We start from the raw sequence: 12,376 nt of genomic DNA on the forward strand, positions 1-12,376 counted from the left end.
CCAACCTCTTCCAGCTGTTCTCCATGAGCTGCAGGTGCCCCTGGTTAGGAAGGAGGGAGGAGATTAGAAAACCTTTCTTACCAGAGAACCAAAAGTAGAAGGGCTGGAGGCTGGCTGAAAAGTTGGTCCTTGCAGCCTGTTTGTGGCTATAAACACTGTGTTATTCACCAGAGGTAAGCTGGTGCTGCATATTTGCATAGAGGTTAAGCAAGCTGCATATTTGGGACCCAGCATGAAGGGAAGGAGGACTTGATTCAAAGTTATCTTCCATGGTAGTCCTTTTCTTGTTCGAACACTTTGACAGGGAGGAAGGTTGTGCTGCACCAACATGACTCACAGCATCCTCTCTTTGGTTCAGCCTTGGTCACTGCATGCTCAGTGCATTAGGATGAAGTTTGTAGACATGTAAGTACTGGTGTTTAATTCTTATTTGAGCCAATGAGTAGCTCTTGCAGCCTTGAGTGAGTTCCTGGTAGCAGAGGATTTGATGTGTTTGCCTCAGTCAGGCTCAGCAGTTTGGCTGCTGCTGCTCCATGCATGGGTGTGGAGCTGGAGTTTCTGGTGCAGGAGCCCTGACAGCCTGTTCTTGTCACTCTGAGGAGCAGTGCCTGATTTTATTCTCTAGTGTGATGGTCTTGGAAATGATGGGGCAGGGCAGTGTAAGGCTGTGAGTGAGTAGAGTTTGCTGTGGGTTTGTTGATAGTGGACGTGGGCTGATCAAACCCCTCCTTTGTGCAGACCATTCCTTGGAGGGGAGCTCTGGAGGGTTATGTCCCACTGAAGGCAGTGCTGGGAAATGAGAACTGCTTCACCAGGGAACAGGTTGGAGGGTAATGCTGATTTTTTTTCTTAAGGCAGAATTTACTGAAGCTAGTAAATGATCACATAGCATCTTTTTGCTAAGGGCAGGAGAAATTTGGTGAGGGTTTGAGGAGTCCTGCCTGTGTGCACATTTTGGATCCTTTTCTGCTACCCAGTATGATGCACTGCAAATATGCGCCTGCGTGTCAGTCGAAAGCCTCTGCCTGAGCACTACATGCTTCTAGCTGGAAAAAATTCAAGATCTGCCTTCATTTCTGGGAGGAAGCAAGGCTGAAGGGATGGGGGCCAGAATAGTGATAGGGTTTAAACAGGTACTGTTATTGCTGTGGCACAGGAACACCAGAAAGGTATTTAGGACTTTAAGGACAGAACTGAGGCTTGATCATTCATCCCCTGCTCTTACAGATGGCTGTGACACCCTTGTCAGCCACTCCAAGATAAGGCATGGTTAAAAAAAAAAGGGAAAATCACTCCTTTTATTCACACATGAGTGTCAGTGAGACCAAGACCCGCTTTTCCCTGCTTGGCGTCAGCATTGTGCTCTTGTGTGAAGTGTGCTAAAATAGGCACGGTTCTGGAAAATTGATTCCTTCATAACTCATTTTCCATTTCTCCCCTGAGTTCTTGTTTCTGAGAATATTGCCCAGGTCCTGTGAGTGGCTCCCTGAAGTCTATCTTGCAAAGCAAGGCAGATATTGTGAGCAAGTGCTGCTTGTTGTTGGGAATTTAGTTTCTCTTTACAAATGGTGACCCAGCCATGTGTGAGACCTGCTATAAAGCTCTGTTAAAGGTAAAACTGTTCAATTAATCCATCTTGAAAGCTATCCTGAATTAGGGTTGGACTTCCAGAGCCAAGAGATTGTTTAACTTTCCACGCTAAGCAGCTCATATGCTTTATTCTTCTTGATCACACTGGGGATAACAGAATCCCCCTTCTTGTCTTGGCAGATGTTTTTCTGAGGCTTCCTATGGCTTTATCTTTCGCAGATGTGCCAGCATCCTTTGGAAAAAGAAAGATGAAAGGTCCCTACCCTACTCTCTTGACAGATACAGACTTGGAGTGTTTTGAGCTGAAGCAAACGTGTGGGAATTGCATTGGTGTCTTATAGTCACAAGCTCTGCCAAGGACTCCTTGCAGGGAGGTGTGTTCAAAAGCATAAGCAGGAGCTGACAAGGCTGAGGAGCCACAAGGAGTGTGGGAAAAGGCAGATAGGGGGAGTGTTTTGGCCTCCAGTCCTGCTTAGCCCTGGTGAAGCTGACTCCTGGCATGTGTGCTACCAGCAGCAGGAAGGTCTCTGGGAACTAAAGATGCTGATTCAGCAAGGAGGACAAAAAAGCCTCTGGGAATTGAAGATGCTGATTCAGTAGGGAGAATAAAAATAAAGCCTGCTCTGTCTCGACTGAGCTAAGGATGGAATCAAAGAGAGATAATGAGTAGTTGAGGGCTGGCTCCTTAGCAGGTATCTGCTTTCCTGTGGCCTGTTTGTCTGCTGTTCCTGTAGGTACCACAGAGATGTTACTAATAAGCAGGTTTCAAATGGTTTGGGCCAGCCTGAGATCAGTAGCTGATAATCAGAGCCATTTGTTTTCCCAGTGAGTATACAGCTGCTGGAAACAGAGTTCAGGTCCTGTTGTGTTCCCAAGAGTGATCCTCAGTGCTCCAGCCCCCATCATCCTCCCACTGCTGGGTGCAGTATTAATCCCTCTGCTCAGTCCAGAGCTCCTTTTGCTGAGGGGTTTCTTGTCTCTGCTGTCTCCACTCCTTCTGTTTGGCCCTTTTCCCAGTGGAGCATAAGCTGGAGGAGCAGGCTTCTTTCTTGTCTTGCTTTAGCTGTCTTCTGCATCTTTTTCAGTCTTGTGATTCCTCAGACTGGAGGAAAGCGACTTAAAGTCAGTCATTTTTAAGGCATTGCAGCAGGATGAATGTTTGCAATGATCTTGATGGACTTCTGGTGTGACTCGGTTATTATCAGGCAGCAACTCTTCCTGGGAACCCAGAGCTCAAGATGTCCTGCAGCAATTCCAGCTTGCAACTGCCTCCTTATTAGAAACAAGGGGCACTGTTGGGATGGCAAAATTGCGTATTTCAATCACCTGCTGAGCATCTCTATTTGGTGCTGCCCAAGTGGAGAGGCCTCTCAGGTGAGCTGGAGTGAGGAACAGTAGCAGAACTTACCCAAGGAGCAGCCAGGAACCCTACTGCTGACTTGGTGATTGAGCTGCCCAGCTCTTTGCATCTTTATGGAGTCAGTATCCTGTATCCTGCAGTATGTGGAGATGCATTCCCTGGCCTTGGAAGCTGTCTGAGGTCCTGTTGAATTTGGCTGGATCCAGTCTGGCTTAAATCCTGCCCTGTGAGATGCCCATCTGTTCAGTGTCCTTTCGGGATGTGACGGGAGTTTGTCACACTGAGCCAAGAGCCTGTGAGCTCCTACTTCAGGGCTGGGTTCATTTCATTGGCAAGGAAAAATAACCTAAAGGTTTATTCCTGAGGATAAGAATGGCTGTATCTTGGAGGAGAAAAGTTCAGCATGGTACAGAAACGCATGAAACACTTGAAAAAACCTTCATGTGAACCAGAGAGTAAAATTAAAAATGTAGCAAGCTATTTCTGTTAGATTAATCACTAAATGAGAGGTTAAATATAATTTGACTCATATGCCTTGTCTTCACACTTCTGTACCTTAGTTTCTTTGATTGTCTATATATAAGAAGTGACATTGGAGAGCATGGATTTATCCTGAAGATTTATTTGTCATGGAGGGATGAAGGAGCTGTCTGGCACTTGTAAGCTTCATATCGAGTTGCGCTTCTGGCAGACACCAGTGGAGCATTTAAAGAAGATCACACTGTCGAGCAGCATAGTAAGTTGCTATAAGGATGGGCAGAGGTTTGTTTGTGGTGCAGGGACTCTGGGTAGAGGGCTGCTGGGTTTTAGAATCTCTCTCTGGTCCAGGACACATGCAGGTACAGAATGTCTACTCAGAGGCATTGGCAGCAGCTTCAATGAGAGCATGTTGGTTGTTAAAATCTGTTGGGGTGATGGAAGAGGATTCTGGTGTGAAAAACAGATACTGGCAGGTGGCTAAGGAGCTGTTCATATTTTCAGAGATCTGAACAAGGTCTGGCTGTCCTGAACCAAGCTTTGCCCTGCTAGCACCCATTTGGAAGCTCTTTAAAGGCATCCAGCATTGATGCAGTGTTGTGCATCTGCCTCAATGTTTTGCTCTGTCTTGTAACCTTTTAACACCTGTGACTGAACTTTTGCAGTTACTGATAGTAGCTTGTAGGGACTTGTTTCCAGTGTGAGGCAAACAGGTACCGAGGGTCACACTGATGGATTATTTTCCTCCTCTGTTTTCAGCTGTGCCTCTTGAGTGGTGCGGGCTGTGGTGACCATCAGGACATGGTATGGAGTCTGGCTGTTCACCTGCTGGAGTGTGTTCTGTTGGAGAAACTCCTCTGGGCTTAGCTTTTCTGGGCTGGGATCTGTGACAGTACCTGAGATGGAAACTCCAGTGCCCTGTGTGTGAGCTATTTCTTCCAGCTGACTTAGCTGAACTCTGATGCGTGTAGCAACAGTAACAATCTCAGGAAGTTTGAAGAGTCCATTTCCTACCCTGAATTTTGAAGCATATTGATGATTGGATTCACAGTCACAAATACATAAACTTTGTCAGGGAATCTAGGCAGATGAAACATTTACTGCTCCATAGGAGATGTATGAACATAGTATGTTGGACATAAGAAAGGATTTGGTATATTTAGAAGTCCTCTCTGCCTTGAAGTATCACCCACACTTGTAAATAACAACATGGAAGCAGGAGGCAAGACTTCATCCTTTAGACAGGTGCTGTTTCTCCCATTCTGCAGCTGGGGCAGATGGGAGGGATCTCCATGGTCAGAGTGAGGGACAGAGCGCAGGAGCTAGAATCCCTCTTCCTTTATCAATGTCACAAAACCATTTCTTATGCTGATAAATGTGGTGATTAGGTACAGCTTCAGACACCTGGGGGCTTCTCCTTGCAGCTGGAGCAAATTAGGTGCTCCTTGTGTCCAGCTGTCCTATGAGCACTGAAAATGCTGGAGGAACTTTAGCTGCCACAAAGTGACACTGTTAGTGCCATTCATCGTGCCATTCACCACAGTGGCACTTGTTAGTGCCATTCACCAAACCCCTTTCTCACTTTCTCTCTAGTGCTGTATGAGCATTAGCAAGTGGTCCCCCACACCTTAGCTCCAGGGGCAGAGCAGCGTGTATATATGGCTGCTACCCTCCTATATTTAACAAAGCTGTGATTACATGCAGATATAGAAGGAGCTGATAAGCTGTTTGATTGCTCAGCAGAGAAATGGCACCAAAATAGTTGTAGTGTTGTTTCTAATTGCAATGGATGAGCAGCCTGCCTCATTAATCCTCCCTATCAGCAGCACATAGCCTGTCTGCACCAGAATAGCTCTGATCTCAGCAAACCTGCATCCAGCCCTGGCCTTCTGTTTTTGACGTATTTGGAAAAGACCAGCTTCCAGCACAGCCCCAAAGGGACTTCCGCTTGGCTGGGCTGACCATCCACAGCAGAGATGACCCAGGGCATGAGGGGTTCTGTGGTGTTTCGGGAGGCTGCCAGGGTGCACACACGTCTGCGCAACCCTGACCTTAGGCTGAGCGAGAGCGCTGCTTTGGCAGGTGCTGCAGTGCAGGCACTCAGATAATCACAGAATGACTGAGGTTGGGAAAGTCCTCTGAGATTGAGTCTGACCGTTAACTGCCACTGGCGAGGGGTGAACCATTGCCCTGGCATCTCCTGTGGCCCAGAGGGTGATGTGCAGGTTGCTAAATATGGTGCAGGCAGGAGATTTGCTTTGGGGATGGGCTAATAATGCCTGTTGAAAGGTGTGAGTTTTTTCCTCATCTTTTTTCCTTCATTTTAGTTGTGCATGTTGTATTGGCTTTGAAGGCTGCAGAGCTAGCAGCATCCTACAGCACACTGCTGAGGTGGGATGTGTCAGCTGAGTGCTGATAGCTGGCTGGGACCACTTGGTCAGTGCCAGCACATCTCAAGATGGGCACCCGCAGAGCTGAGCCCTTCTCCATTCACCACCTTGCCAAGAGCATCTTGAAAACCATCCAACCTAACTGCCCTCCCAGCTGAATTCCTGAGGTGGCTGGGCTGGATGTGGCTGGACAAACCACTGGGGAATTAAGTAAATAAACTCTTGGTACCTTTGCCCTGCTTTCACTGGGGTGACTGTACATTGTACATGAGGAAGCAGAGGAACCATGGCTTGGTGCAATCTGTCAGAGTAAGGGTCACATATGGGGAAACTCAGCAAAAAGGTTTCTGGATCAACCTAACATCCCAAGGAAGTTTACTATAGTATTTTTGCTTCTTCAACCTCTCCTATTCTACGTTTCTCTCTGCCAGGTGCCTCTAGTAGCATTCCAGGCTACGCACCACAGAATAATGATGATTTGCTGATTGAAATTCTCCTTTCTGTTTCAGCTGGAAATGGTGTTTCTCTTTGCTTCCTTTTTTACCCTTAAGGTGAAAAAAAAAAACCAAACAGTCTTTTAATGATTGAAGGGTGGAAAAGGCATAATCACCTTGATGAAAAGTAAGGGAGATGTGAAGAAACAGAGGAAGGCATGGACAGGGAAAATTGGGCACAGAAGTGAGAGTCCCCATCACCCAGATTTGAGGGACAGTGACAGGTCTCTCTTAAATGGTGGGGATTTGGGAATGCCACTTCTGGCAGTTGATAGCAGGACCTCTTGAGGTGAGGTGCTGACCAGGGATAGAAATGAGTCCTAGAAGCTGGGCTGAAGCAAACCCCACTACTTTTGCTTCACTCATTTGTTTATGATATTGGCCTGGTTCACAGGGATGGAAACAGTGACCAGATAGGCAGGGAGTTTTTGAGTGGCCAAAAGTCCCCCTTAGTCCCTGCTCTGGGCAGTGGTGATAGCTGGGCTGAGATCAGGCACCTGAAGAAGGCAGTGGAGTAATTGTGTGTCCATTCAAGGGTTTGAGAACCAGGATGGGCCTGGGGCCAGCTGGCTGAAAGCTGGTTGGCTCCAACAGGCATCCTAATGCTGGGAGACAAGTCTGGATGCCCAGCCATTGGCAGATTTTCCTGCCTGAGGTCCATCTTGTCTTCCCTGCAGCCCTTTTGCCGTAAAGGTTAAATTCTTTGTCCTCACGAAAGGGACTTGGCACTTTGTCATTGCCCTGCTCACCCTGTCTCACTGTGGCTTCCTTGCACTTATCATGAGAAGGCTCAGGTGTCTGTTCCTTGTAATTTGACTGAACCTGAGCTATTGAGGTTAAAATTTTCCATGCTGGGTAGGTGCCAAGGCTAAGCACCCCTTTATGAACATCTGAAGCTGGTTTAATCTATTTCCATTGTATTCTTAGGTAATTCTCTTTTAACTTGAACTGATAAGAGTGCTTGGAATAAGATGTTTGGATTTTATTCATGAGGAAGATTAAAATAATTTAAATTTCATTAGGAAAATTATGAATTTCATTAACAGCAAGACATTGCATAGAATGCATAATTCTCTTAAGAGTTTTGTTTAGAAAATAATTGGAAAGAAACCTTTTGATAAGGTCAGAATATGTCACTTTAACATTTTTAGTGATGAAACTGTTCAATTGCTCACCCCCTAAAAGGGCTTCATCTTCTGAATGCACATCTAAAATGAAATCAAGTTGTTGGTCAAAAGAACTGACCAACGAGTTTTGGCTTTCCTCAAAACTTTTTGGTCATCTGGGAAGGAACAGTTTTTTAAATGGCTTGGTGTAGGTAGTTTTTGAAACTATGGTGTTTCTTCCAATAAGGTATGCTAACATTTCCCAGTGGATCATAATCCCAAATAGTAAATGTGAGAGAGAGGGGAGCTTTGTCTGCCTGCCTTGGTTGTTTCACAGTCTTTGAAGTCCCCTGAGGGTGTGGAGGTGCCTGGCCAGGGGCTGGTGTGGGTCACCAGCAGGAGCACTGGTGCCATGAGTGTGACCCAGGTCTGTAAAGGATGTCAGAGTGGTGTGCTGACATCCTGAAATATGGTTGCTGCTCTTCCAGAGGAATCCAAGGTTTCAACTGTGTGAAGTGTCCAGCCTGGCCATGGTGAGAGGGAAAACACAGAAAGGGGCTCCAGTGTTGGGTTTGTATTGTCTTCAGGCAGCATGGACTCTGAAGTTGTGCTGCTGCTAAATCAGATCTCATGGGGCTATGGGTGGGAAAGGAAAATGGGAAAATGTCTGTGCCAGTGGTGGGCAGCACTTGCAAGGCTTCTGTGCCTTCCCTGGAGGATGTTGGCAATGTATTTGTTCTACCAAGAACAACTATGGCAGCAAAAGGGGTACAAGTAGACTCATATCTCTGAATTGGGTCTTAACATGAAGGTGGAATTCTTTTTATAGAAAATCATGATATATTCTCATGCTCATAAGAGATCTTAAAAAATATTGACTCACAGAGACTCCACAGAGTTTCAGGCTTTCCCAAACAAAACTTCAGTCTCTTCAGCCTGCCAGACTTTGAAGGAAGTAAAGCTTCCCTTCTAGATGATGGTTTCTAAAAACAAACTTTATGCAGGTATTTATTTTCTTCCTTCCTAATGCTTGTCTGATCCCCTCTGGGGGAGGACTCAGACTAGAAGCACTCAGCTGTGCTTACTGGGAAAATCCTTCACTTGATACCCTGAAAATGTAAGAGAAGGACTTATGGGTGTGGGAGTTTTATGTTTGCAGTCTTGACAAGTGAACTTTCTCATTTGCAGTTGAGCTGAGACTGAGTTTGAGCTGGACATTCCCTGCTGGATATCCCTGTGAGGATCTAGCCCAGCTGGAGGCCATGGAAACTGTCAACTCCAAGCCAATATCAAAAGCAAACCACAGAGCCAGTGATGCTGCTGTGGTTGTAGCAATGCTGTGCCACACTCTGAGGGATGTGGGCTCCTGAAACAGCTCCTGACCCAGGGCTGGTCACCAGCCAGGGCAGCGGTGACAGCTGGGGCTGATCTCCCTGACCTGGGAATGTCACCTTACACCCATGTCAGGGGAGGTTTACTTGTTTCTGCTCCTCTTTCTGGACAAGCAGGCAGGCATTTATGTGGTAAAGCATGGTCTTAATTCTCACTCTCAGCATTTCGTCTGTTCTATGAGGGAAGGGAAATACATCTCAGGGCTCAGTTCTGCTTGCAGAAAGTGTGGGTGCAAGAAGACAGGTTGGAAGTCCTTCAAGAGAAGCTGTGGCCTTAGAAGCAAATAATGGAACCATAGAACAGGTTGGGTTGGAAGGGATGTTAAAGATCGTCTATTTCCACTCCTGCCTTGGTGCAGCTCTCTGGATTCACCCTGAAAACACCTGATGTGCTGCATGAGGTCTTGGGGTGGGAATGCTTTTTATTAGAGCATGAACATTCAGAGATGAAGCAAAGGGGTTTAAGTATTCACCAGGGAACGTTGGTGCTGAATTAAAGGAGGCTTGATAATATAGTCAAGAAGGGAAGAAAGCAACACGTGGAAGTTGTTTTCTCTGTGGTAAAGGAGAACAAGCAGTAAAAGCTAGTAGAAAGACCCACAACACACTGTGAGAAAATCAGCCCAAAATGTGCTGGAAAGAGCAAAATGGTTCATAATTATCATAAGACCATTATCCTGTGAAAACCTGCCATCTAAGGTTGAGTTAGAAGCAAGCAAATTATGGTTCAAAGGGATTTTAACATTTTGGTAATTCAGAGAGATATATAATTTAGTTGGTAATTTACCTTTTATTTCTTATAAAAGCATCTACCCCCTTACTGCAGGGCAGGTATCAAAGACATTGGTTTCATTTCATGCAGATAATTCCACTGATGACGTAAAAAGTATTATCTTAAATAACTTTTCAGCAACTTTTCTTTATTAAAATTTCAGAATTTCATGTCTTGTATGCACAGCTTTGGTTTTCATGGACGATACTAAGGTTGGTTCCTCTGAATTATTTTGTAGAGATTTGTGGCATTTTTTAGAAGTTGTTAGCAAAATTTTTATGGACCTGTCATCACAGCATTTAAGCAATCTAATTTACTCAAAAGCATCCTTGCAATTAGCAGTTTGAGTAAATTTTTAACCTATTTTGAAATGTTTGATTTTTGTTTTTACTACTTTGGGGCTGAGGTCCCCAATGCTTCTAAGCTTCTGCAAAGTGAAACCCTCTCAAATGTCTGATCTCAAAAGCCCTGCAGGTGCTGCCTGAAGCTGAAGCTCTCAAGGACCTGTAAGTTTTTATTCTCTTTCCACACACCTGGTTCCTCTTGCTCTTCTCCCCAGGTTCTGTGTTCTATAAATGGAAATTCTGAGATAAGGATCTTTCTCCTTTCCCCTTTTCCCCCCTATTATGTTTTGACCACTTGCTTATCCTGTTCCAGGCAGGATGCAATATTTCTCAGAGATGGCCTTTCTTCTTCCTTATCAGCCCCTCTATAACCCAGAAAATAAATCAGTGAACGTTCAAATTCCAATCTAGTTATCAAAATCACAGTGTTGGAGTTATTACAAAATACATTTGCCTCTCTGTACCCATGCCTTCAAAATTACTCACTAATGTTGGCAGTTTGTGCAAAGATCTTTTTGTCTATTTGAAAGTGGCTACTAATAAATCCAGATTTTAAGCGTTGCCATGTTTAGCACCAGCTTTTTATCATTTTCCTGTAGTCCCTGACTCCATGGCTGGTGGTGAGCATCAGTCATGCTCACAATCTGACCCACCTCAATCCACTGACAATGTATTTTTCCCACTACTGGAAATTCATCCTGTTTATTATGCACTTGCTCAGCTTTCTTCCTTCATCGTCTTCTCCTTACCTGATGCTGAGGTTGAATGCCACGGAAATAATCCTCCACGAGCACTTAGCCAGCCTATTTTCTGTCCTCCTAGCTGGCTGATTGACTAACTTTATTTCTATTATTTAATTTTATTCAGTAAACCTTTAAAGGATTTCTTTCTGAATGCAAATAAAGAGATAATTATTTAATGTAATTATTTTATTAACATACTTTACAGACTTTTTTTACCATAATTGTGTTGAGGTTTTTATATACTTAATGCGTTACAGTCCTGATGGCACCACTGGATTTTGAAATTCCAGTGAACAACTTAAGTTAACTTCTAATCAGAAAGAAGTAAAACTTATGCCTGACTTCTAAGCTATTCTGACCTGACAAATTCATTTCTGAAGCATCTTTTTGCTGTGGTCTCCTTCCTCTCTAGTGGACAGCATAGTCTTAAATTTGTCCTTATGAAACTAATCTGATGTTGAGTTTGAGTGTTAACTCTGGATCTCCTGTTGACTGTGTGGCCCGGCAGAAGGGTGACAGGGTAAGTCCATAAGACAGCATAGTCTTAAATTTGTCCTTATGAAACTAATCTGATGTTGAGTTTGAGTGTTAACTCTGGATCTCCTGTTGACTGTGTGGCCCGGCAGAAGGGTGACAGGGTAAGTCCATCTGTATTGTCAGGTCACTTCTCAGATCCAGTCCTGCCAGGTACTTTCCCAAAAGCTGAGAGATACCTGTGGCATATGAAAAATGTGCCAGCAGTGAATAGATTTAATCATCACTAAATCCCAGATGGGGGCTGGAACTTGCAGTCCTCTACTCAAATATGCTTTTTTTTTTTCCTTCTTCTTCTTCTTCTTTTTTTTTTTTTTTTTTTTATTTGTAAGGAATTTGATGATTGGCAGCTCAGTCTTCACAGTCTCAATTTAAAAGCATTGCTGTTCTTGGTCTGTGTGCATGGGCAGGGAAACTGAGCTGCTGCCAGCCTGAAGGAAGTTCCTTAGCAGTAACACTCTTGCAGTGATCACTTGCAGTCTATGAGTATTCCGTAAAAATATCAAAAAAATCTGCTGCCAGAATCTATAGAAGCCTTTTCATAAATCCTGAAGTAAACTGGGCCGTAGTAATTGCTGCCAGGCAGGACTGAATAGTGTTTCTTTGTAGCATAAAATCTGGGGTGAAAAAAGTTGAATTAAATACCTCAAAAGAAGCAAATTTAAGACATTTAAAGAATAAGTAGCTTTCTGGATAATAAGCAGGACCACAATTCTCTCTGCACATCTGTCCCTTGTTGATAATGAAGCGGGGACTTGGTTACGAGGACATAGGTTATGGCTGAGATTGCTCAAGAAATAACATTTTCTAACTGATTGGAGAGAGTGGAAGTGGGCAGTTGGGAATGAAAATTTCCACCAGAGGAAATGATGGGTTGATGGAATTGTTATGCAGAGCTTAAACAGTGACTTGGAAACAGCCTTGGGTCTAGGACATCTGTACTTTGCCCGAGAATGTCTGCACCAGATACTGTGAGAAATGTTCTAGTTCATTCTAACGTAATGGTGGTTTTCCCAAGAGATCCTGACATGCCTGATGGCTTCCCTTGCAAAGGGGGGTGTGCAGTGAGGGTAAGACACTGTTTTATGCACATATGAGGTGCCAATAGCGAGTTACTGAAGTCTGTGTCACCATGTCCTCACTTTGCTGTCCCCTGCCAAGTTTGCAGACACTCC

This window comes from Molothrus ater, chromosome 3, assembly GCF_012460135.2.
Source record: "Molothrus ater isolate BHLD 08-10-18 breed brown headed cowbird chromosome 3, BPBGC_Mater_1.1, whole genome shotgun sequence".
Taxonomy (NCBI): domain Eukaryota; kingdom Metazoa; phylum Chordata; class Aves; order Passeriformes; family Icteridae; genus Molothrus; species Molothrus ater.